Raw genomic sequence first — 27,051 nt, 5'->3', positions numbered from 1 at the left:
GGCCTGTTTGCCCGCATGGTGCCACTCTACTGGTCGGCATCGGAGCCAACGTCTTGCAACATCCAAAACCTTCTCATCATCCACGTACTGCAGCTATCCGTGGAGAGCATCCCCCATTGGACTAAACAAACGGAAGTCGAGAGGTACAAGATCCGAGCTGTTGGTTGCACGAGGAAGAACAGTCCAATGTAGTTTTGTGAACTCCTGTCGGGTGCGCAGACTTACGGGAGGCCTTGCGTTGTCGTGGAGAAGGACAAGTTCGTTTGAATTTTTATGGTTACGATCACACTGAAATCGTTTCTTCAGTTTTATAAGGGTAACACAGTATACTTCAGAGTAGAAGTAAATATCCTCGGAGTAGTGAGGCAACTTAAATCACTTAATAAAAGCAAGTCCTCTAGTCCAGACTGTATACCAATTAGGTTCCTTTCGGAGTATGCTGATGCATTAGCTCCATACTTAGCAAATCATATACAACGGTTCGCTCGACAAAAGATCCGTGCCAAAAGACTGGAAAGTTGCACATGTCACTCCATATTCAAGAAAGGTAGTAGGAGTAATCCACTAAATTACAGGCCCATATCGTTAATGTCGATATGCATCAGGATTTTGGAACATATATTGTGTTCGAACATTATAAATCACCTCGAAGAAAACTGTCTATTAACACACAGTCAACATGGGTTTAGAAAATATCGTTCCTGTGAAACATAAGTAGCTCTTTATTCACATGAAGTGTTGAGTGCTATACACAAGAGATTTCATATCGATTCCGTTTCTCTGGATTTCCGGAAGCCTTTGTACCACACAAGCGGCTCGTAGTGAAATTGCGTGCTTATGGAATATCGTCTCAGTTATGTGATTGGATTTGTGATTTCCTGTCAGAGAGGTCACAGTTCGTAGTAATTGACGGAAAGTCATCGAGTAAAACAGAAGCGATTTCTGGCGTTCTCCGAGACCTTTGCAGTTCCTCATCTGTATAAATCTGGGAGACAATCTGAGCAGCCGTGTTCGATTGTTTTCAGATGACGCTGTCGCTTATCGACTAATTAAGTCATCAAAAGATCAAAACAGACTGCAAAACGTTTTAGTAAAAATATCTGAATGGTGCGAAAAGTGGCAGTTGACCCTAAACAACGAGAAGTGTGAGGTCATCCACATGAGTGCTAAAAGGAACTCGTTAAACTTCGGTTACACGATAAATCTGTTTAATCTAAAGCCGTAAATTCCACTAAATACCTAGGTATTACAATTACGAACCACTTAAATTGGAAGGAACACAGAAAAATTTGGGGGGAAGGCTAACCAAAAACTGCATTTTATTGGCAGGACACGTAGAAAATGTAACAGACCTACTAAAGAGACTGCCTAAACTACGCTTGTCCGTCCTCTTTTAGAATACTGCTGCGCGGTGTGGAATCCTTGCGAGACAGGACTGAAGGAGTGCATCGAGAAAGTTCAAAGAAAGGCACCACATTTTGTATTATCGTGAAATATGGGAGAGAATGTCACAGAAATGATACAGGATTTGGGCTGGAAATCATTAAAAGAAAGGCGTTTATCGCTGCGACGCAATCTTCTCACGAAATTCCAGTCACCAACTTTCTCCTCCGAATGCGAAAATACACTCCTGGAAATGGAAAAAAGAACACATTGACACCGGTGTGTCAGACCCACCATACTTGCTCCGGACACTGCGAGAGGGCTGTACAAGCAATGATCACACGCACGGCACAGCGGACACACCAGGAACCGCGGTGTCGGCCGTCGAATGGCGCTAGCTGCGCAGCATTTGTGCACCGCCGCCGTCAGTGTCAGCCAGTTTGCCGTGGCATACGGAGCTCCATCGCAGTCTTTAACACTGGTAGCATGCCGCGACAGCGTGGACGTGAACCGTATGTGCAGTTGACGGACTTTGAGCGAGGGCGTATAGTGGCCATGTACCGCCGAATTGCTCAACACGTGGGGCGTGAGGTCTCCACAGTACATCGATGTTGTCGCCAGTGGTCGGCGGAAGGTGCACGTGCCCGTCGACCTGGGACCGGACCGCAGCGACGCACGGATGCACGCCAAGACCGTAGGATCCTACGCAGTGCCGTAGGGGACCGCACCGCCACTTCCCAGCAAATTAGGGACACTGTTGCTCCTGGGGTATCGGCGAGGACCATTCGCAACCGTCTCCATGAAGCTGGGCTACGGTCCCGCACACCGTTAGGCCGTCTTCCGCTCACGCCCCAACATCGTGCAGCCCGCCTCCAGTGGTGTCGCGACAGGCGTGAATGGAGGGACGAATGGAGACGTGTCGTCTTCAGCGATGAGAGTCGCTTCTGCCTTGGTGCCAATGATGGTCGTATGCGTGTTTGGCGCCGTGCAGGTGAGCGCCACAATCAGGACTGCATACGACCGAGGCACACAGGGCCAACACCCGGCATCATGGTGTGGGGAGCGATCTCCTACACTGGCCGTACACCACTGGTGATCGTCGAGGGGACACTGAATAGTGCACGGTACATCCAAACCGTCATCGAACCCATCGTTCTACCATTCCTAGACCGGCAAGGGAACTTGCTGTTCCAACAGGACAATGCACGTCCGCATGTATCCCGTGCCACCCAACGTGCTCTACAAGGTGTAAGTCAACTACCCTGGCCAGCAAGATCTCCGGATCTGTCCCCCATTGAGCATGTTTGGGACTGGATGAAGCGTCGTCTCACGCGGTCTGCACGTCCAGCACGAACGCTGGTCCAACTGAGGCGCCAGGTGGAAATGGCATGGCAAGCCGTTCCACAGGACTACATCCAGCATCTCTACGATCGTCTCCATGGGAGAATAGCAGCCTGCATTGCTGCGAAAGGTGGATATATACTGTACTAGTACCGACATTGTGCATGCTCTGTTGCCTGTGTCTATGTGCCTGTGGTTCTGTCAGTGTGATCATGTGATGTATCTGACCCCAGGAATGTGTCAATAAAGTTTCCCCTTCCTGGGACAATGAATTCACGGTGTTCTTATTTCAATTTCCAGGAGTGTATTTTGTTGACACCGACCTACATAGGGAGGAACGATCATCACGATAAAATAAGGGAAATCAGAGCTCGTACGGAAAGATACAGGTGTTCATTCTTTCCGCGCGCTACATGAGATTGGAATAATAGAGAATTGTGAAGGTGGTTCGATGAACCCTCTACCAGTCACTATGCAGAGTATCCATGTAAATGTAGATGTAGAGTCGATCGTTGCATCATGAGGCAGGACATCAAGCAGAATAGCCCCTTCAGAGTCCCAGAAGACTGTCAGCAAGATTCTACTGGCAGAGGATGTGGTTTAGAATTTTTTCTTTGGGTCAGAGGCGGTGCGGCGCCACTTCCTGGATTGCCGTTTTGTTGCTGGTTCGGAGTTTTATCGCCTGTGACAATGTTTGACAAAAAATTATCACGATCAACCTCGTAAACACACAAGCAATTCTGTACGGATGGTCCTTCATTTCTCTTTTTGATCTTCAGTTAGGTCGCAGGGTCGCACCTTGCACACATCTTTGAGTACTCCCCGCTTGTAGACGAGCGTGTGAGCATTACCAACAGAGACGTCCAGTTGTGCAGCGCGGTGTTTGATTCTATCCATCGATCACCTCAAGTCAGATATTCCAGACGTTCCAACATTGCAAGATCACAACTGCAGCAGGCCGGCACGCGGGAGGTTGGACAAGTTTGCGCGACCTCGTTGTGATTATGACAGACGCCTCGACCAACGACTCAACGTGCTTTTGTTCACTGCCAAGTCTCCGTTGAAATTCTGCAAGCGCTTATGAATATCTCCGATGCTCTGTTTTTCCACCAAAAGTAACTGTGACAGCTTCCTTCTTGGAACGCAACTCCGTTACAAACGCCATTTGGAAAGTAAAGTATAGCGCGCCACGTATCGGAACTTCGTGAAACTATAGTAGTTGAAGCGGGAATGGTCCACGATTTCCCACAACAAATTCCACATTTTTTTCAACCGAAATTGGCCGAGGAAAAAATGTGTTACATTACTGATTGAATGCCCCTCGTATGTATCAGCCAGGCGCAACAAAGAGATGTGAATACAATTTTGTGTCACTCTTCAAACCAGAGAGCTTTTTTGAGCAAATAAGATGTCACATGATTTGTGTAATATTATTTTATGTTTATTTTTAAAAGAATGGAGTTTCAAAATAAAAAGTCAATATCTTAAAATAGTTGCCCAGAGTGTTTGAATACGACTGCCACCTCACGGCGGGAAACAGAAAAATCAGCGCCGCCAGATACAGGGACCAAAGCCCTAAACGAAAATTAGATATCCATTATTTCCCTACAAGAAACAAGGTACCCAGATGAAGAGATCTTTGAATTCGGCGGGTACGGTTTTTTCAAGTTGGAGCTCAAAAACGGATCCTCTATGGAGCTGTGATGCTTGGAACCGCGTTTGTCGTGAGAACCACAATCCTTAAATCGGTTACAAACTTTGAACCAGTGAATGACAGATTATCCACACTGACAGTCAAATGTGCTAACAAAACCTACGCCCTATTAAACGTACATGTCCCTACAAATCATAAAAACAGATCTTACCCAGAAGAACTGGTTAACTTCTGGGTTTTACTGGATGAGCCAAATACCCAGAAAGCAGACCACTTGGCGATCTCCCGTCAAAACCATCGGAGAGTTTCAAATAGACCACATCGAGACTTCCAGGAGGGACAGCCCTGAAATTATGAATGTCAAAGTAAAGAAAAACAGAAATGTGGCTTCAGATCATTACATGTCCATCATCAAATTCAAACCTATACCCACAAACACCAGAAAATCCACCAGAAAAACTATACGCTTTGACAATGATAAATTTCGACAAAGGGTCATGGAGTTCCAAGAAAAGGGAAGACCAAGCGACTATCACTTTAACACCACCAAACAGCGCCTTATAGAGGTTGCCGTAGAAGTTGCAGAAATCAAAAGAAACAAAAAGCATGCCTTGTGGAATGACACATGCGAGTGAGTCCTCAAGGAAAAGCTCAGTGCAGGGAAACAATACTATTTAACGAAACTGGAAACTGACTGGAAACCTACAAAATCCAACGTGACCAAACAGCCAGGGCAATCAGAACTGAGAAATGTTAGTATGAAAAATCACTCATTGAAAAGATAGAACAAATTTTTAGGTAGAATGAAACCAGAGACTACTACAGAGCCTTCAAATTCAAACTGACAAGTTACAAACCGCCGTCACTATGCTTTCAGCGAAAGGACGGTACATTGGCGACTTCAAATGAAGAAAATCGTCAGATTCTAGCAGACTAATTTCGAGACCTACTGAACCGTAATAAACCCCAAAACCCCACTGAGACCAAAGAACCACTGTTCACGTGCTCAGAGTCCAGGCCACCTGACAAAGACGAAGTCAAGCATTACATTGTCCGTCTCACCTGGAGAAGACTCAGTCGCAGCAGAACTGTGGAAATACGCCCCAAAGGAATCACTTGAGATCTTACAAAAACAAACAGGAAAAAATTGGAATGGGGAAACACTGCCCGAAGATTGGAAAACGGCCCTGATCCATCCCTTGCACAAGAATGGCGGCATGAAAGGCATTACCAATTATCGAGAAATATCCCTGATACCGGTAATCTATAAAATTCTCTCACTCGGCATTTTGGAGCGTGTAGAAGCCCAAGTCGCTCATCAAATATATGAATACCAAGGGGCTTCATAAAAAGTTGCTCAATAGTCGAACAGATCTACAGCCACAAAACAGTAATCAGGTATTATACTTTAAGGTCCAAGCACTACGTGTCAGTCTTTGTGGACTTCAAGAAGGCATACGACTCCATAGGCCGGGAGGTCCTGCTGAGTTTGATGTTGACCTTAAACTGTAGGCAGTAATTTGAGCTAATCTAGCAGATACACAATCCAAAGTAAAATTCCTCGGGTGTCTCTCGGATTCCTTTGATGTCAAAACAGGGGTCAGGCAAGGTGATGGACTGTCTCCAACGCTTTTCAACTTCGTCCTTGAAAAGATCATCAGAGTCTGGTGCGAAAGGTTAACGGAAACCAAATCTAAGAGGATCGAGGTAGACTGCTTAGATATTGCCGATATTACCATTCTGTCAAACGACGTAGACACCACTAGAGTTCAAATTAAAAAAAAAATAGAAGTCATGATTAACATTAAAGACGTTGCACCAAAACTCTGTACGAAATATGGGGTCATCGGCTGGATACACAAATTCAAGTACCTGAGTGAAATCATCATGAAAAATGGACTGGACAAGGTAGCGCTTAGGGAACGGATACGCGTACTAGAAACAGCTTACCAAACATCCCGCACGATCTTGAACAATAAATGCGTTTCCCAGAACACTAAGATACATCACACAGTTCTGAAGCCAGTAGTTTTGTATGCAGACGAAACCCTATCCCTAAATACTGATAAAAGACTCCTCGAAGAACGGGAGAAAAAAGAGCGCAAAATCATTGGAAGAATCCTAAGATCCAAGTACAAGAATGGCATCAATCAAAACAGATCCAACCAGGAAGTCTACAGTAAAACAGAAAAAATTAGACACAGTCCGTAAAAGAAGGGCACGATTTTATGGTTTAATTTTAGTAGAAACAAAAAGAGAGAAAAATACGTCTTTCTCTGTTAAACTGGGTGAGACTTCGCTAGGTTAAAGACGCCCTCTTACAAATTAATAAAACCCCAAGGGAATAATGTTATTACGTGATCTGACTATACTCGTGAGTCATCCGTCACAGACACGCATACGTAATGCAATGGAAATTCTCGTGGCCTCTGAAATGATCTGTTATAGATTGTTGTAACTAGTAATGCAACGTTGTCACTGGAACTCTCGACACAAGCTTACTTTCCGTGATCTAAAAGTAACTTACTAACGCTAGGAAATGCTTGATATTTTAATAAATTGCTCGGGACAGAATTAGTGCAAACTGAACTGTCGATTGAATTAATTATCTTTTTATAAGGCACCAGTACAAGCCTCGTGACTATTTATTGCTAGTGTCTTACAAAAATAGTTTAATAGTTTTTATTAAATTAGTCAAGGGAACGAAATAGCAATAAAGAGATGAAATTTTCTTTCAACTTTAGGGTTCTTATTTGACTTCAAAAAGCACAAGAACTCTACACAGAATAATCAGATTAAAATTACACGACTTACGTTGTGCCCTCAGCACAGTCATCAAATACCTAGTCCATGACGCGGATTAAAAAATATAAAGTGCAAAATATTTTGGTGAATGAGGTATCGCCTTGCTAAACTCGATCATGAATCAGAAATAACACGTAAACAGAACGGAATCGGCGCCACGTTGGTCGTACCGCGACTTTCAGTCTGCTACTCATTCGAATACATTGCCTGAGCAGCCGCTCTATTCCAATATAACCCACAAAGTCGTAAAACAAGGAAACTTATTACCTTGCAGAAATAGGAACATAAAGAGGAGCTGTATTTGCTAGTTTTAATCACGTCGTCAGTACAAGCCTATTACTACTTTCATGCTTGGCTCCTTCCTTCTCAACGCATGTTAATACAGCCACTCTCATTAGCAAGTAGTGTCACACACGAGCACAGCACACCCTCACTGCAGAGCACCCCAAAAAGAACAGCCAGGAACAGAACGCCTTGTTTCCTTTTCAAACCGACAAGCCATCAGTGGCGACCTCGCCCGCTTTAGAGATGGGGCGAAGCCGCTCTTGCCTCAAAGGTCTCACGCAGGTAAGTTTGGCAGAGGCAGTCGTGAATATTCGGAATTCGATCGATGTGCCACAAATATAACAACAATGACTGCTCGCGAGATGAATCTACATAAGAACAGAATATATGGAAGACAGCCGATATGATGGACACCTTACAGCTCGTCTGAAAAGATAAGGGAAGATTTACATATCTGGTTCTGTACTATGCAATCGATTTATCTAGAAATATATTTAGGTGTAAAAAAACTCTCGAAAGTGTTGGATGAAACGTAGTAATAACTAGCATTGTCAGGAGCAACCGAGCTGCTGTAACTAGCTCCCCGCATGAATCCGAGGGATGGGTCATGGGGAATTCTGACTTTATAGCCATGGTGAATTGTATTGTACGAAAACTAAGGGTCCCGAAAATTGCGAGATAAATCTTTTCCAAACGTTAATGTAACCTCTGGAACATTTAAGTCTTCAAAGTTTCCTGTTACAGTTCTTATATAAACTGCGTGACACATGTGTTACTACTAAATTTCAAATAAGACGACCCTCTGAAATTTAGTATCTACGTTACACTACGGTAATATATTAAGCTCTGATTTAATCAAATTAAAGCAGTGCCTGACAGTAAAGCGCCGCTAAGGGGAGCAAGAAAAGAAATAAAATATCACCAGTTGAGAGGGTATGTGATATTTCGGTGATTGATAAAATCGAGTTAAATTTGCAAATAACTCGGTATTTTGAGCCCACTTATCAGTGTGATGTTGCACCCCATCTACCCTGGGTGGAAAGAGGGTGCCATAAAGTCGTTAAATCGTCTCCTGAGGCAAGTCGACCCAGAACTGTTGTAAGATGTGCTTGATATTCTGGATAACTGCACTGGGACAGATTTGACATCGAAGCTGATGCCACACATGTTCCATTGGGGACTGATCTGGCGATCTTTCTGGTCGCAGGAGTATGTCAATGTCACACGAAAAGTTTGTAGAGCCAAGTTAGACGTGTAGACGAGCGTTGTGCTGTTGAAAAATGGCGCCACGATACTGTCGCACGAGAGGTAACGCAGGAGATCTTAGGATGTTAGTGACGTACCGTTTTGCCGTCAGAGTTCCCTCTGTCACTGTCATAGTGGCCTGACGTTGCGCGAAGTTGTACCCAGTGGCTTCTCAGATCATAATGCCAGAAGAAAAACCACTGTGACCTTCTATAACATTCGAAGAATTGGACCTCTCTCATGGCGCTGTCAGACTCTCCGACGATGGCCATCCGGGGTAGGGCAGACCTCAATTCATTGCTGAACACGATGTGATGTCACTGGTCAGCAGTCCATGCTTCCCAGTCGCGGCAACACTCCCAATGCAGCCGTTTGTTGTGGTGTTAACGGCAGCCGCGGCATGGGCTGGTAATTCGCTAGTCCAGCTGCTGCTGGTATACCACCAATAATGTGGTTGTGGGATGACACAAAATGTGAAGGGGTTACAATGTCTTTGATGCACAATTTGGTTATTCTCCCATGTGCTGTTCAGACGTGGTCGACCGTAGCGTTGGATTACGCCTGCCCGCACGTTCATATGCAGACCAACATGGATCCTTTGTCACATCCGAATGCCCCACAAATCTGTTATTCTACGATTTGACCAGCTGACCAAATGGAGACCCACAACGAGGCCCCTTTCAAACTCTTTTCAGGTACTTATAACGCAGTCCCACATGAATGTATGGCTTCTTCGTGTCATTCACAGCGATGACGCAACATCTGACGCTGTTCACACCACTTATGTAACCTACCAGGCCTGGTAACAACACTAAACCCAAAAAACACTGCGGCACTCTGGTGACCGTTCCGAGTGTAACAGTGAACCGCAAGTCGAGTCGTTTACATTCCGGTCGGTGGTGTGTACACGCATTGAGCCGTGGCGCGGCTAGCGCCAGTGTTCTCGCACTCACTATGGCATCGCTGCCATCGATTACAGGGTCACCATCTTTGTTTCCGTGATTGAAGCCGGTGGTCGGGTGGTTAACGGGAGAGAAAAGAAATAACGGTGTGGATATTCGAGGGTAGGAGGTGGCTTGTTGACGTTTGCCATGAGGCCTGTGGTACGACGCCTGTACGCTTGAGCAAGCTCAGCGAGACATCCGGGCACTGTTGTCTTTTGGGGCTTTTCTGCTGCGGGGGCATGTATAGATTCTTGTTACTGGCCATTGAAATTGAGATGTGTCCATGGCATGACGGAGGAAATGTGTGATGCTCGCCGCTGTTGCATGTGAAAACACTTCGTCTGCCTTGTGTCTGTGCAGGAAATTATGTGAAGTGAATAGCTGATACCACGGCGACGTTTTGCTCTCACGGGTTGTTGAAAATATTTCGGAATTAAAATGGCTCTGAGCACTATGGGACTCAACTGCTGTGGTCATCAGTCCCCTAGAACTTAGAACTACTTAAACCTAACCAACCTAAGGACAGCACACACATCCATGCCCGAGGCAGGATTCGAACCTGCGACCGCAGCAGTCGCACGGTTCCTGACTGCGAGCCTAGAACCGCGAGACCACCGCGGCCGGCTATTTCGGAATTACTGAATGGTGAAGATATGCCTCGTGTAAAGCAAATGAAGCCATTTGCGTCATACTAAGGTACTGTTTTATTTTGCTTAAATCTGTGTCAGTTATATGTGCATTTATATGCCCTTCGATAGTTGCAGAAGTTATAGAAGTGTGTAAACAGAGAGCTATGTGGAAAGTTCAAAACCTTCCAATAAGTGAATACACTCGAACTCTGTATTACTAAAGGTGCCTTTCCATACCAGCACCTACCTTTGGTAATAAGTGTTATTCGGAGGTTGTCATGGTACTGTAAGTAATTATTGTACACAAAATTGTTTATTTTGATTATATTAAATTGGAGATGTAAGGTCGGTTGTGTGCCGCTGTACATTACTATTGTCTCCTCTGTGTGGAAACCTAGGATTGTCAGTGGCTTCAATCATTATTCCTGTCATATTTCGAGTTTTGTATTCGCGGGTTTGCTTAAGCTAACACTGTTAACTTGAGTTGTAAGACGTATAAACAGGCAAGTCAAACTGAGTATTCTATGAGCTCAAGACGATATTCTATTACGTGGTACCTTAGTTTGTTATAGGTGAGAAGTGTGTTATGTGTTATTAATATTGTCCTGTTTGCTTTGTCTAAAGAGGAGCTAGTTCTGTGAAGTAGTCGTTTATATTTTATTAGTGTGTTACGCGTTGTGCCTTTTCATGTTAATTGTTTTTAAGAAGCTACAAATGACTCTGTGTATGTTGCAGGTAGCTGAAACTGACGTTTTCACGGGGGTCGCGTCGTGATGGCGTTGATAGTGGCCCTTTTTACTACGGCACATCCCGCTATCCTCCTTCAGTACATTTGTCTCGCTTATATCGTTACTACGTTTGTCGAGTGGAATTAGGGCTTACTGTAATCCCCTTATATGTTGAAGTTAAGTATCTCCCTTGCCAGGGCGCGAACCTTCGTGGATATAGTCGTATTTTCATCTGTAAAGATTGATGGTGTTATTCATTTTTTCTCGTCACATGCATGATTATTTGTTTTGTTGTATTTACCAAGATAAATGTATTAGCGAGGTCCGAATTGGGACGTTATATTCTCCTTTTGTGGAAACAAATTTAACTGATTTTATATTGGCCGGCCGGTGTGGCCGAGCGGTTCTAGGCGCGCCAGTCTGGAACCGCGAGACCGCTACGGTCGCAGGTTCGAATCCTGCCTCGGGCATGGATGTGTGTGATGTCCTTAGGTTAGTTAGGTTTAAGTAGTTCTAAGTTCTAGGGGACTGATGACCTCAGATGTTAAGTCCCATAGTGCTCAGAGCCATTTTTTGAACTGATTTTATTCCTTTTTTAAGTAGCTATTAGATGCGTACATTTTGCCTCCATGTTTCGTGTATTTATTAGTTGGTAAGTGGATCCTAAGTTAGTGCAGGAAACCTACCACACACGAAGTGATTTACTTTTTTTGTCAGCCAGGGTATTGTATTAAAACATTTTGTAGATTGTTATTAAACCACCACGACGATAAAATGACCCACATATCTGTTCGTAGGGCTTTCGAAACGACGTAATGCCACACATGAAGCCCTGCTAACAAACGTGTGTGGTGCGTCAGGAAGCCGGGCACTAGGCGGGTAACCACCGCGGACCTGCGGGCCGCCGTCCCGTTTCTTCATCTTGGAAACCCGCCCGACCTGTCCGGCTGGCCACTGCCCAGAGCCCGGAGCACGCGGCCGGCTTAGTGGATCACACGCCGTCCAAATGCGCAACAGCCCGTCGTTTTCCCGCCCTGAACGTCACAGCGCCTGCTACGAGGACCGCTTGTTACCTGCATTACACTGTCTACTTCCACATACAGGGCGGTTATAATTTAAGTGCAGCTGTCACGGAGGTGTGGGCCGCAGTGAAACCTGGTGGATATGCTAATAATGAGGAACTGATTTACGCTGGAAAAAGGAATTAGTCCCTATTTAGGCCACCGTGGTAACTCTGGCACCGTACACTGCTCATAAGACGGTACGATATCCACACTGATAGTAGATAAATCAAACTGTCAGTGAACAGTATGGCTATCGATAAGAGATACCGTGCGCTGTTAGTAACATTATTTTGTGTGAACGGCAGCAATTGTACAGTGCTGTATTGAAAGAGTATCGCCAACTGAAAGGTCTGAGGAGACTCCCAAAGCCATTAAATGATTTTGAGAAGATGACAATGAAATTCGAAAACACCGGTGAGGTTGCTGTGGCACCTGGAAGAGGAAAGCATTCTCTCCCAATGGAAGTTATTGACGGTGTTGCTATGCTGCAACCGACCATGCGGCAAGTGTTCCGGTCAGTGCTAGTGCTCGGGCACTGTCGCAAGGATTGTCCATCCGAAGGCACATTTTACGCTACAGGACGCAGTGAATACAAGGAACTGCCGTATGTGGGTACTGTTAAACCGCGTGTTGTGCGCCAAGTGCCATTGCACTCTCCGCATGTGACGGTGTGGCGTGGATTCAGTAGCACCTTTGCTCTCGGTCCGTTCTTCTTTGAACAGAATACACCCAGAGGGCCTGTCAGGTGTACCGTGACGTCTCTACGTTCTCGAGACCTCCTCGTACAGCAAGTGATTTCTGCTTTGGACGTGCGCAACTGGGTGCAAACCACTGTTTTCCTGCAAGGTGGAGCAACATCTCACGTCGCTTGCCCAGTGAAATGTATGCTTATCTCAACCTTCCACAAACGTATTATCTCCAGAAGTTTCACATATGCATGGCGTGCAAGATCATCTGATGTGAACCCACGTGACCCATTGCTCTGGGGATACCTAAAAGAACCTGTTCATCAGGGACACGTTCAGTCTCTACCTAATTTGAAGGCCAGTACGTAGGAACCTGTCACTCAGATTACAGCGAAACTGCTTCGAACAGTTGATCAGGTAATTTTACGGATGCCGCGTCTCGTCGACGCCGCCGGTGTTCATATGGATCAAAACTGTGTAATCGGCGCTTGATAATAAAGTCAACATTATGCCTTTTTCATTTGCCTGATCTTTTCTGCCTGCGTCCCGTTCCAGTCCATTACATAAGAAAAGTCCGTCCCCGGTAGCTGAGTGGTCAGCGAGGCTGACTGTCAAGCCTAAGGGCCCGGGTTCGATTCCTGGCTAAGTCGGAGATTTTCTCCGCTCGGGGACTAGGTGTTGTGTTGTCCTAATCATCATCATTTCATCCCCATCGATGCGCAAGTCGCCGAAGTGGCGTCAAATCGAAAGACTTGCATCCGGTGAACGGTCTACCCGACGGGAGGCTCCAGTCAGACGACATATGGAAACATTTCTATACGACTTTCTTGCGTTCACGGTGCCAGATTTGCACTTAGAGACCAAACTTGGAATTAATTTTTTCCAGCATAAATCTATTCCAAATTAACGCATTAGCATATCTACCAAGTTTCGCTGCCGCACAATAATTACAGCCCACACTGGACTTCTGTGAATAGCTGCAATTTAATTATAACCACTCCGTATAAATAAATCACTCTAGGTGACATAATAGTGGCACTGCTTTGCTGTCCCATCAGTTTTGATAAATACCATTGTTCCTGTTGAAAAATCGAAGAATCAGAGGTCGTTGAGAGTTTCAGAGGGAGCATTCGGTATCGACTGATTGAAACCGGGGAAATGAGTACATTAGAAGACGAATTAGTAGATTTGAGAGATGAAAGGCAGCAGAGATTCAAATATGTAAAAAGACGAGGCATACCTGAAATCCTTAGATAACACAGGAGATACTGAATTTAGCGGTTGAAACGAGAAGATATAAAAATGCTGCAATCAATCATGCGAAAGGGAATTGAAACGTGTAAAAATTAGGGTGCGATTATGGCCGTACAATGGAAATCAAAAGACATTGAACATCGAATGGCAGTTGGAGCTAGAGGCATGGGGCATTATATGGGGAACTCAACGTTACGAGGTCCACAGTGCCAAGAGTGTGCCGAGAATACTAAATTTTGGGCATTACCTCTCACCACAGACAACGCGGTGGCTGACGGTCTTCACTTAACGACCGAGAGCAATGGCGTCTGCCAGAAGTGTCAACGCTACTATACAAGGAACACTGCGTAAAATAACCGCAGGAATAAATGTGGGACGTGCGACGAACGTATCCCATAGGACAGAGTGGAGACATCTGGCGTTAATGGGCTACGGCAGGAGACGACCGAAGTAAGTAAGTGTCTTTGCTAACAGCACGAAATCGCCTACAGTGCGACTGCTGGGCTCGTGATCATATCGGGTGGACCCCAGACGACTGAAAAATCGTGGCTTGGTCAGATGTCCCAATTTAAGATGCTAAGAGCTGATGATAGGGTTCGAGTGCTACGCAAACCCCGCGGATCAAAGGACTCGTCAGCAAGGCACTGTATAAGCTGGTGGTGGCTCCATAGTGGTGTGGGCTGTGTTTACATGGAATGGACTTGGTCCCATGGTCCAACAGATCACTGACTGGAAATGCTTACGTTCGGCTACTTGGAGGTCATCTGCAGCCATTCGTGGACTTCATGTTCCCAGACAACGATGGAATTTCTTTGGGTGACAATGTGCCATGTCACCGATCCACAATTGTTCGCGATTGGTTTGAAGAACATTCTGGACAACTCAAACGAATGATTTGGCTACTCAGATCGGCCGACATGAATCCCATAGAATATTTATGAGACATAATCGAGACATCGGTTCATGCACAAAATCCTGCATCTTTCGCAATTATTGGCGTCTGTTTAAGCGGCGTGGCTTAATATTTCTGCTGGGGACTTCCATCGGCTTGTTGAGTACATGCCACGTCGAGTTGCTGACCTACCCTCGGCGAAAGGGGGTCCGATACAATATTAGGACACATCCCATGTCTTTTGTCATCTCAGTACACAGAGGAAATGAATCTGAAGGCATTATTACGAAAAGCGAACTTAAATGAAGATGAGACAGGACATATAACACCACGAGAAGAATTTGACAGAGCCCTGAAAGATCTAAGTCGAAGCAAGGCCTCTGTAGCGTGTTTATTTATTTTTTTATTTGAGTCATCAGTCTTCTGACTGATCTGATGCAGCCCTTGACAAATTCCTCTCCTCCGCTAACCTCTTCATCTCAGACAAACACTTGCACCCTACGAACTTTTTAGATGAATGTATTCAAATCTCTGTCGTTCCCTACAGTTCCCTCCAGCACCATGGAGGTTAACCCCGATGCCATGACACAGTTCCTTTCATCCTGTCCCTCTTGTCACTGTTTTCCACCTTCGTTCGCCAATTCTGCTCAGAACTTCTCCATTCCTTATCAATCCTCCCGATTTTCAACATTTTTCTGTAGCACCACATCTCAAACACCTCGATTCTCTTCTGTTCCGATTTCCCCATTGTCCATGATTCACTGCCATACAATGCTTTGCTCCAAACGCGTGTCGTCAGAAATTTCTTCCTCAAGTTAAGCCAATGTTGGTACCAGTAGATTTCTCTTTACCAGGAATGTCTGTGCTAGTCTTTTAATGCCCTCCTTGGTTTGTCCGTCAAAGGTAATTTTGCTTCCAAAGTAGGAGAATTTCTTTACTTCGTGACCACCAATTTTCTTGTTAAGTTTTTCGTTCTTCTCATTCCTGCTACATTTCACTACTTTTCTCTTTTCCCGGTTTACTGTTTATCCATATTCTGTACTCATTACACTGTTCACTCCATCCAACACATCCTGTAATTCTTCTTCACATTCACTGAGGACATCCTTTCACCCTGTATTTTAATCTCACTCTTGAACCTTTCCTCTATTACCCACATTGCTTCTTCGATGTATAGACTGAACAGGAATGCATTCTTTCAGCCTTATTAATCCAATCCCTTGGTTCCTTGTCTTCCAGTCTTACTGTTACCTCTTGGTTCTCGAGCATATTGTATATTACCCGCCTTTCCCTAAAGTTTATCATTATTTTTCTCAGAATTTCGAACATCTTGCACTATCTGACGCTGTCGAATGCTTTTACCACGTCGACAGATCCTGAGAACGTGTCTTGATTTTTCTTCAGTCTTGCTCCCATTATCAACGGTAACGTGGGAATTGCCTCTCTAGTGCCTGTATCTCTCCTAATGCCAAACTGATAGTCATTAGACATATCCTCAATTGTGTTTTCTATTATTCTATATGTCATTCTTGTCAGCAACTTGGATGCATGAGCTGTTAAGATGATCGTGAGATAATTCTCGCACTTGTCGGTTCTTGCTCTCTTTGGAGATGTATGGCTGATGTTTTTCCGAAAGTATGACGGTATGGCTGCTGTCTAATAGGTTCTACACACCAACCTGAATAATGGTTTGGTTGCTACTTCCTAAAATGGATGTTTTCTGTCTATTTGATCTCAGGTCTTCCAGAGTAGTTTTAAGTTCTGACTTTAGTACTCGACCCCCCTACGTCTGCCATTGAACCCTGCCCTCACACGAGCCTTCACTGCACTTTCTCTACCCATCTGCTCTCTTCCCTGGGCTTAATAATGGAATTACCACTTGATCCTCGGTGTTGCCACCATTGCTTTTAATTTGACATGTGTTTCAACTTTTCTGTATGGTGAGTCAGTCCTCTCGACGATCATTTCTTTTGCGGTTTCTTTCCATGTTTCCTGCAGCCATTTTCCCTTGGCTGCAGTGCAGATCCTATTCATTTCATTCCTAAGTGATTTATTTTGCTGTATTCACTCTTTTACTCAATATTTTTGTACTTAATTCTTTCTTCTATCAACTGAAGTCTTTTTTCTGATACCCAAGGTTTCTTCGTAGTTATCTTCCATCTGCGGGTGTTTTTTTAGAGATGTCCGTTCTTCAGCTGAAGGGTACCTACTCTGGCATTCCTTATCGCAGTATTCAAATCCTTAGGGAACTTCAAACGCATCTCATCATTCCTCAGTACCTGAATATCCCACTTCAATCCACACTGATTCTTCCGGACGATTCTCTTATTAAACTTCAGTCTACTTCTCATCATTACTAAATTATGATCTCAGTTTATAACATATAATCTATATTAATGAAAGTTTAATTGTTCGTTGGCACAAAATTGGAAATCTCAGAAAGTTCTTCACCGATTCCTTTGTAATTTCGACACTACATAACAACACGCTGAAACGTTATTAGCAGAGAGGAAAGATGGATTTATGGCTTAACGGCTTATGATTTGCGTAATATACAGAGTTTAAATTTGCAGTAACAATAAAGAAGGCTTAAGATCAACGAGAGGGAACAAGAAGAGATGGACAGAGAGGTGGAAGGAAATGGACATACAAACAGGAAAGGAGGAGATGGACAGTGGAGGGGACAGGAAGAGATGCAGAGAGAGAGGAAAGAGATGATGGACTTAGAAAGGAGGAGGAGGTGATGGACAGGGAGTGAGAGAGGGGCAGGAAAGATGGAGAGAGAGGGGAAGGACAAGAGAGGGAGAGAGAGAGGAGGCAGGAGGAAATAGATAGTGGGAGGAGAAGATACAAAGGGAGGAGGGAGAATGTGATAGAAGAGGGGCCAGAAGGAGGAGGTGGACAAATGTACAAAAAGAGGGGGAGGAGGGTACGCACAGTGAATGGAGTGAGAGGGGGAGGAGTAGATTAGGACGTACACTATGTGATCAAAAGTATCCGGACACCCTAAAAAATATACGTTTTTCACATTAGGTGCAATGTTCTGCCACCTGCTGCCAGGTACTCCGTATCAGCGACCTCACTAGCCATTAGACGTAGTGAGAGTGCAGAATGGGGCACTCCACGGAACTCACGGACTTCGAACGTGGTCAGGTGATTCGGTGACACTTGTCTCATACGTCTGTACGCGAGATTTCCACACAACGTCCCTAGCGCCATTGTTTCCGATGTGATAGTGAAGTGTAAACGCGAAGGGGCGCATTCAGCAGAAAAACGTACAGGCCGACCTCGTCTGTTGCCTGACAGAGGCTGCCGACAGTTAAAGAGAGTCATAATGTGTAACAGGCAGATATGTATCCAGACCATCGCACAGGAATTCCAAACTGCATCAGAAGCCATTGCACGTACTATGACAGTTAGGCGGGAGATGAGAAAACTTGGATTTCATGGTCGAGCGGCTGCTCATTAGCCACAAATCACGGCGGTAAATGCCAAACGACGCCTCGCTTGGTGTAAGGAGCGTAAACACTGCACGACTGAACAGTGGAAAAACGTTGTTTGCAGTGACGAATCACGGTACACAATGTGGCGGTTCGATGGCAGGATGTAGGTATAATAAATGCTCGGTGAACGTCATCTACCAGCGTGTCTAGTGGCAACAGTAAAATTCGGAGACCGTGGTGTTATAGCGTGGTCGTGTTTTTCGTGGAGGGGGCTTGCACCCCTTGTTGGTTTGGGTGGCACTATCACAGCATAGGTCTACATTGATATTTTAAGTACCTTCTTGCTTCCCACTGTTGAATAACAATTCGGAGATGGCTATTGCATCTTTCAACACGATCGAACACCTGTTCATAATGCACGGCCTGTGGCGAAGTGGTTACATGACAATAACATCCCTGTAATGGACTGGCCTGCACAGAGTCCTGACCTGAATCCTATAGGACGCCGACTTCGTGCCAGACCTCACAGACCGACATCAATACCTCTCCTCAGTGCAACATTCCATGAAGAATGGGCTGCAATTCCCCAAGAAACCTTCCAGCGCCTGATTGAACGTATGCCTGCGAGAGTGGAAGCTGTCATCAAGGCTAAGGGTGGGCCAACACCTCATTGAATTAAAGCATTACCAATGGAGGGCGCCACAAACTTGTAAGTCGTTTTCAGTCAGGTCTCCGAATACTTTTGCCACATAGTGTATATCAGATTCGCATACATACTTTTCTGTCTTTCCATTTAACCAGGCTGAGCCACAGAAACAAGTGGCCGGCAAGAGCTAGTTATGAATAATATTTTACAATAGTAATGTGTTATTTACCATTAAAGTTTCTGAAAGCTCTGGGTGACAGTGGCCAATACGTCGAAACTTGCTGCAGAGCTATAAAACAAAGTACTTGCAGCAGCATGGTGTTATTATTTTCGAACGAAACGTCTTTTATGCAAACTGCGCCGCACGACTGTTCAAAATATCCAGCAGCATATTCACTACAGAGTGTGCAGCAACGCACTCCCGACTGTCTTTAAATGCTCAACAATCCCAGTAGTCTAGTGCACGGCTACAGTGGCTGTGACAATCCTAGCATCCGGCCCATTTGAGTATCGACCGGAGTCTTGCAAACGAAGCTCTCCTCGTTCCCACAGAATTCCGGTGAACGCTTTTGCTACGGAGCAGTACCACGGCGCCCAATATGTTACCAAATGAAATTGACATGTAACGAGCCACTGCAGACCATAAGTTCCTTACACCCAAGTACTCAGAAAATATCACCGAACAAATAAATTTTATAAATTTCTGTCGGTGCCTGTCAATGCATATTTTGATAGAGGCAGATGATGTTCATAGGGCTTTTTCTTTTTTTTTTAATCCTGATACTCTTTCGAAACAGAGCACTAGAATCGAGACTACTTTTCACACGCTCGAATAACCTCTCTCATTTCGGGATTCCTTTTGCATTTGATCGATCCAAAGGATTCCTCTAAAAATATTGCTCAAAGCAAACGTTTACTTATAAATGGCTCCACAAAGCTGGGATATAGCTAACGATTGTGATTGTAAGTGTGATTCCACAAATTGGCATAACTGAAATTTGCTTCAGCCTCAAGCAAATGCCAAAATGCTTCTGCAGAATTACCCTGCGTGTGCTTAAGCATTCTTCTATAAAATGCTTGAACACGCATGAATGCGTTACATTTATAATTGTGTAGAAGTCTGCGTAAAGTGGAAAATTAATGTTCCTTTTAAATGTTGGGCAACTAATGTTTAGTTGGTACTAGCTCCCTGCGTCATCCGCTTACCCTCACTAGTGTTCGCATTTACACTGCTGCCCCCTTAGTTCTGTTAACCTAAGCGAACTCATCGTACAGGAAAATTATCTGTCCTTTACATCACATTTCTTACTTTCTTGTCATCAAAGCTGTTTTCTATACTAACATCAGTTGCTGTTATTCCTGTTATAAAAGGGGTTACCCCACTTTAAACAAAGTAGAGAGCAAGATGCAAAAGCTAATATTAAACAAAGTACAAAATATTTTGCCCTCTTTCGCCAGATATGCACTTAATGACATTGCCTATTTTGTATGATACATGTTTAGAATTCCACTAGTAACACACGGTATATCCTCTAGGGGTGTTGCGTGCAAAGATACGACACTTAACAAGTGATACAGAAAGTTACGCAAGAGAGCTACAGTATTTGCAAAGATATTACATTAAGCAACTTTGTATCTTCTAGTGCGAAGTTATTCTGTAATTACAATCGTAATTTACTACCATAAATGCAGTTTACTACAAACTACATTAAATCTTCCTTCTTCGAGAGGTGTGATTCATATTAGTACTGGCAGCACATTATCTGCACACATTATTTACTTATGCGCAATAACATGTGAATCTATCTCCAACTTCATATTTACTAACGTGCGATATGACTGTTAACCACATTTGTTAGCTCTTGAAGTAAATGGATAAAGACAGTTTCAGAGCTTCGCCTTACGTATCTGCCCTTCAGGAATACTGGCTTTCTCAGGAGGAATGTTGAGGCAATGACACTAAGAAACGAAACAAGATGGCATTCCAAGACGCGCCTCTCACTTAACACGGAACATGGCAGCAGTAGAGAACTTGTTTCCCCGCTCTAGAGTAGCCGACACTAAAGCCTGGCATCAGATACGTTAGGATGCAGATGCTACGAATACTGTCGAGGTAAAAAGTCACAGAATTTCATTTGAACTTACAGAACATCACACCGCGCGTGTTTCTACTGGACGTTTCTCGTATGCATTTACTATATTGACATATGAACTTGGGTGATTAAACAGAGCATGATGGCGCAGTTATAAGATTCTGGATTCCGGAGAATTGCATTTTAAATCCAACTTCGGCCTTCAGATTCATGTTCGTAGTTCCACTTTGCTGTTTCTGAGTAATGCCGGACTGGAACTTTTGCACGTCCAAAGTCCACCTCCATCAGTGGCTATTCTGGGAATGATCTCCACCAATCTCATCCTTTCATTGAAGGGACGCTAAATCCCAAATTTCTTTCTTCTTTGGGTAATTAATTCATTTCATGCGAGTGAGAGACTATTTGCGCAGTGTAGACTGCCGGATAAAAATCACATTACCAAGAAATAATTAATGTATGGTAATGCAGTTTTGGGTATACATTTGTCTAGATAACATACTTCAGTGGTTAACGTTGCAGGTTCATAAGTTAATGTAAGCACGATAAAAGTCATTGCGAATGTGAAATGCTGATACGTTAAAAACTGGTGTAACCGACAGAATGTTGAATGCAAGTATGCAAACGTGTATGCATTGTGTCGTTCATGTGTGAGAGTGGGAAGGAGTTGCATGCCTGCTGCTCTTGGTCAATCAATACAAGGACTGCTGTAAGTAGGGTGAGTAAAGGGTCGCTATGTGTAAGGTGCGTGAAGCGCACCTGGAATAAGAAAATGCTATCTGACATTGAAGCCAACATTAAAGATTGGGTAGTCACCAAGTCTAGCCAACACGACTAATAAGAGGTTGGGCTGAGCCGGAAAATTACTTAATTTATTCATAAGAAAAACTCATAAAAGAACATTCATTATAAAGTCACTCATAAAGAATGGGATGTAATTATTAACATGAGCCCAACATTGTTGACGTGAATCAAATACTAAAATAAAGCAAGGAGTGCGTGGTCACTTTGCATAAGAGCAGCTTGCAGCAACATTCCTAAAAACAAGATCTATTCTGAAGCATTTGTTTAAAATAAAAATGGAACACTAATTATTGGACCCGTGCGCATGGAAACTCCGTGGATGGGCCAACAAGAAAAACTACAAGCTAAATGGCGTAGGTAACGGAGATGTAACATCGTTACACTGGGTAAGATTGGAGGTAAAATTATTTATCCCTTAAAACGTTGATGTAAGGCATCTACATATCTGCTGTTGCCTGATAACTAAGTACAACTGCTTGTGAAACGCTTCGCGATTCACAACAGACTAGTGTGCCCACGTGGTTCGCGAAGACACGATTTCTACGTACTGTGGCTAAATTTTAATAACATTAAACTATGCAGCAGCGATCAATTAATATTTTACAGAGGACATATTTGAATAGACAACGGGTAATGGCAGAGGGCCAATCAACTCTAATATTAACCTATGTGGATGGTTTCCAACGGACACCTTCTAATGAGCCCAACATTGTTGACGTGAATCAAACACTAAAATAAAGCAAAGAGTGCGTGGTCACTTTGCATAAGAGCAGCTTGCAGCAACATTCCTAAAAACAAGATTCACGAAGAGGCAAAACTTACCAAGGTTCGGAAAATAATAGAATATACACACACGCAGTCGCAGGCACACAAACCTTCACACTGAACCGAAGGCGCACTTTCTACGTGAGATCACTTCAACATAAGCAATTCCGTTGTGCTACGTTCTTCTTCCGGACCAAAGTCTGCGTTAGGAACCAAACTGAAAGTCTGCAAACGCGTTGCATTCCTTGCTGCGACCCAGTAAAACAATCCTTATAAGACAAGACGCAAGACCAAAATCTAAAAGCTCCCTTCTTGCTATGAGACAACGCGCCACGTAGTTAAATCAACTCATCCTTCTTCGAAGAGACCTCGGCTGCAGACCCCTGGCGAACTGGAACAAGGCTGACCATGTCACACACTCCAACGTCTCCAACGCGACCCCGTGGCCAGGAAAACCAAGAGATGAGGCTTTCGCCACCAACCTAACACCGGTAACTTTCACACAAGGGAAGCAAATCTCTTTGCCTACCTGAAAACTGCAAGGGCTGGCCATTCTGTACGAGTACCGCTGATTCTCTGCAGCAGGCTAAGCCACCGTATAGCAAAATGAAACACACCCACATTCATTCACACGTATGCCAGAGAGTTCTGTATCACTGGAAAGCAAATAAAATGATAGTGAAAGGGAGAATGCTGGTTGTGGATGACACTTGATTTGTCGTCAAATGACGGCCAATACGTGCTCCATTGGAGACAGATTTGGTGATCGGGCAGGCCAGGACAACATTTAGACACATTGTAGAGCATGTCGGGTTACAACAGCAGTGTGTAGGAGAGCGTTATCCTGTTGGAAAACACTGCCTGGAATGCTGTTCATGAATGGCAGCACAACAGGTCGAATCACCAGATTGACGTACAGATTTGGAGCGGGGGTGCATGCAAAAATCACGAGTGTGTTACTGCTGCCATACGAATTTGCAGTCCCGTCCAAATGTAGGACCAGTGAATCTAGGTTGCAGGCAGCTTGGTCGGAGGCGCTCGCCTGGCTCATTATAACCAACTCACGGCCATCACTGAGACCGAGGCCGAACCGGTGTTCATCAGAAGACACAACACACCTCACTCTACCCTCCAATGAACTGTTGCTTGACACAACTGAAGTTGCATGGCGGTGGCTTGTGGTCGGTGGAATGCATCGTGTAAGACGTCTGGGTCGGAGCTACCCTTGAAGTAACCGATTTGTAACAATTCGTAGTGCCACTGTGGTACTAACTGCTGCTAGAATTTCTGTTGCAGATGCAGTTCGACCTGCCACAGTCATATGCCGAATACGACTATTTTCACTCTTGCTAATGCCACGTGGCCGTCCACAGCCTGGTCTTCTTGCGACTATACCTTCTAGCAATCACGTACAGTGGCTAGGATCATGCCAAATCTATCTACAATATCGCAGAAGGAACACTTAGTAACCCCTTACACGACCTCGTTCAAATTCAGTGAGCTGCTGATAATGGCGTCTTTGTCGTTGTAAAATTCTTGACGAACATCAACTGAATATGTTGAACCTTAAAGGTAACTAACCCTTACGAGCCGGCCGGTGTGGCCGAGCGGTTCTAGGCGCTTCAGTCTGGAACCGCGCGACCGCTACGGTCGCAGGTTCGAATCCTGCCTCGAGCATGGATGTGTGTGAAGTGCTTAGGTTAGTTAGGTTTAAGTAGTTCTAAGTTGTAGGAGAATGATGACCTCAGATGTTAAGTCCCATAGTGCTCAGAGCCATTTGAACCATCTGAACTAACCCTTACGACCGTTACAGAGGGTATTTAAAGCAAACCTGATTTGGATCTTCATGGTGGCGCTACTATCGCCACTCATATGCGACTGGGGCGAATCTTGAGTAGATGTCAGCTTTCATAGGTAGAAACAAGCCTGCCGACTTTCGCTCATCTCGCACTTCTCCTTCTTAGTGTTGGGATTTTTTTTTCGGGCAGTATATTTGAAATATCGTAGAAACCAGATGGCAGTCACAAGAGTCGAGGGACATGAAAGGGAAGCAGTGGTTGGGAAGGGAGTGAGACAGGGTTGTAGCCTCTCCCCGATGATATTCAATCTGTATATTGAGCAAGCAGTAAAGAAACAAAAGAAAAATTCAGAGTAGGCATTAAAATCCATGGAGAAGAAATAAAAACTTTGAGGTTCGCCGATGACATTGTAATTCTGTCAGAGACAGCAAAGGATTTGGGAGAGCAGTTGAACGGAATGGAAAGTGTCTTGAGAGAAGGATATAAGATGAACATCAACAAAAGCAAAACGAGGATAATGGAATGTAGTCAAATTAAGTCGAGTGATGCCGAGGGAATTAGATTAGGAAATCAGACAATTAAAGCAGTAAAGGAGTTTTGCTGTTTGGGGAGCAAAATAAATGATGATGGTCTAAGTAGAGAGGATATAAAATGTAGACTGGCAATGGCAAGGAAGGCGTTTCTGAAGAAGAGAAATCTGTTAACATCTAATATAGATTTAAGTGTCAGGAAGTCGTTTCTGGAAGAATTTGTATGGAGTGTAGTCATGTACGGAAGTGAAACATGGACGATAAATACACTCCTGGAAATTGAAATAAGAACACCGTGAATTCATTGTCCCAGGAAGGGGAAACTTTATTGACACATTCCTGGGGTCAGATACATCACATGATCACACTGACAGAACCACAGGCACATAGACACAGGCAACAGAGCATGCACAATGTCGGCACTAGTACAGTGTATATCCACCTTTCGCAGCAATGCAGGCTGCTATTCTCCCATGGAGACGATCGCAGAGATGCTGGATGTAGTCCTGTGGAACGGCCTGCCATGCCATTTCCACCTGGCGCCTCAGTTGGACCAGCGTTCGTGCTGGACGTGCAGACCGCGTGAGACGACGCTTCATCCAGTCCCAAACATGCTCAATGGGGGACAGATCCGGAGATCTTGCTGGCCAGGGTAGTTGACTTACACCTTCTAGAGCACGTTGGGTGGTACGGGATACATGCGGACGTGCATTGTTCTGTTGGAACAGCAAGTTCCCTTGCCGGTCTAGGAATGGTAGAACGATGGGTTCGATGACGGTTTGGATGTACCGTGCACTATTCAGTGTCCCCTCGACGATCACCAGTGGTGTACGGCCAGTGTAGGAGATCGCTCCCCACACCATGATGCCGGGTGTTGGCCCTGTGTGCCTCGGTTGTATGTAGTCCTGATTGTGGCGCTCACCTGCACGGCGCCAAACACGCATACGACCATCATTGGCACCAAGGCAGAAGCGACTCTCATCGCTGAAGACGACACGTCTCCATTCGTCCCTCCATTCACGCCTGTCGCGACACCACTGGAGGCGGGCTGCACGATGTTGGGGCGTGAGCGGAAGACGGTCTAACGGTGTGCGGGACCGTAGCCCAGCTTCATGGAGACGGTTGCGAATGGTCCTCGCCGATACCCCAGGAGCAACAGTGTCCCTAATTTGCTGGGAAGTGGCGGTGCGGTCCCCTACGGCACTGCGTAGGATCCTACGGTCTTGGCGTGCATCCGTGCGTCGCTGCGGTCCGGTCCCAGGTCGACGGGCACGTGCACCTTCCGCCGACCACTGGCGACAACATCGATGTACTGTGGAGACCTCGCGCCCCACGTGTTGAGCAATTCGGCGGTACGTCCACCCGGCCTCCCGCATGCCCACTATACGCCCTCGCTCAAAGTCCGTCAACTGCACATACGGTTCACGTCCACGCTGTCGCGGCATGCTACCAGTGTTAAAGACTGCGATGGAGCCCCGTATGCCACGGCAAACTGGCTGACACTGACGGCGGCGGTGCACAAATGCTGCGCAGCTAGCGCCATTCGACGGCCAACACCGCGGTTCCTGGTGTGTCCGCTGTGCCGTGCGTGTGATCATTGCTTGTACAGCCCTCTCGCAGTGTCCGGAGCAAGTATGGTGGGTCTGACACACCGGTGTCAATGTGTTCTTTTTTCCATTTCCAGGAGTGTAGTTTGGGCAAGAAGAGAATAGAAGATTTCAAAATGTGGTGCTACAGAAGAATGTTGAAGATTAGATGGGTAGATCACATAACTAACGAGGAAGTATTGAATAGAATTGGGGAGAAGAGGAGTTTGTGGCACAACTTGACAAGAATAAGGGACCGGTTGGTACGACATGTTCTGAGGCATCAAGGGATCACCAATTTAGTATTGGAGGGCAGCGTGGAGGGTAAAAATCGTAGAGGGAGACCAAGAGATGAATACACTAAGCTGATTCAAAGGATGTAGGTTGCAGTAGGTACTGGGAGATGAAGAAGCTTGCACAGGATAGAGTAGCATGGAGAGCTGCATCAAACCACTCTCAGGACTGAAGACCACAACAA

This window comes from Schistocerca piceifrons, chromosome 8 (genome assembly GCF_021461385.2).
Source record: "Schistocerca piceifrons isolate TAMUIC-IGC-003096 chromosome 8, iqSchPice1.1, whole genome shotgun sequence".
Lineage (NCBI taxonomy): Eukaryota > Metazoa > Arthropoda > Insecta > Orthoptera > Acrididae > Schistocerca > Schistocerca piceifrons.
The sequence above is the reverse complement of the archived record's forward strand: the minus strand, read 5'-3'. Positions refer to the sequence as shown.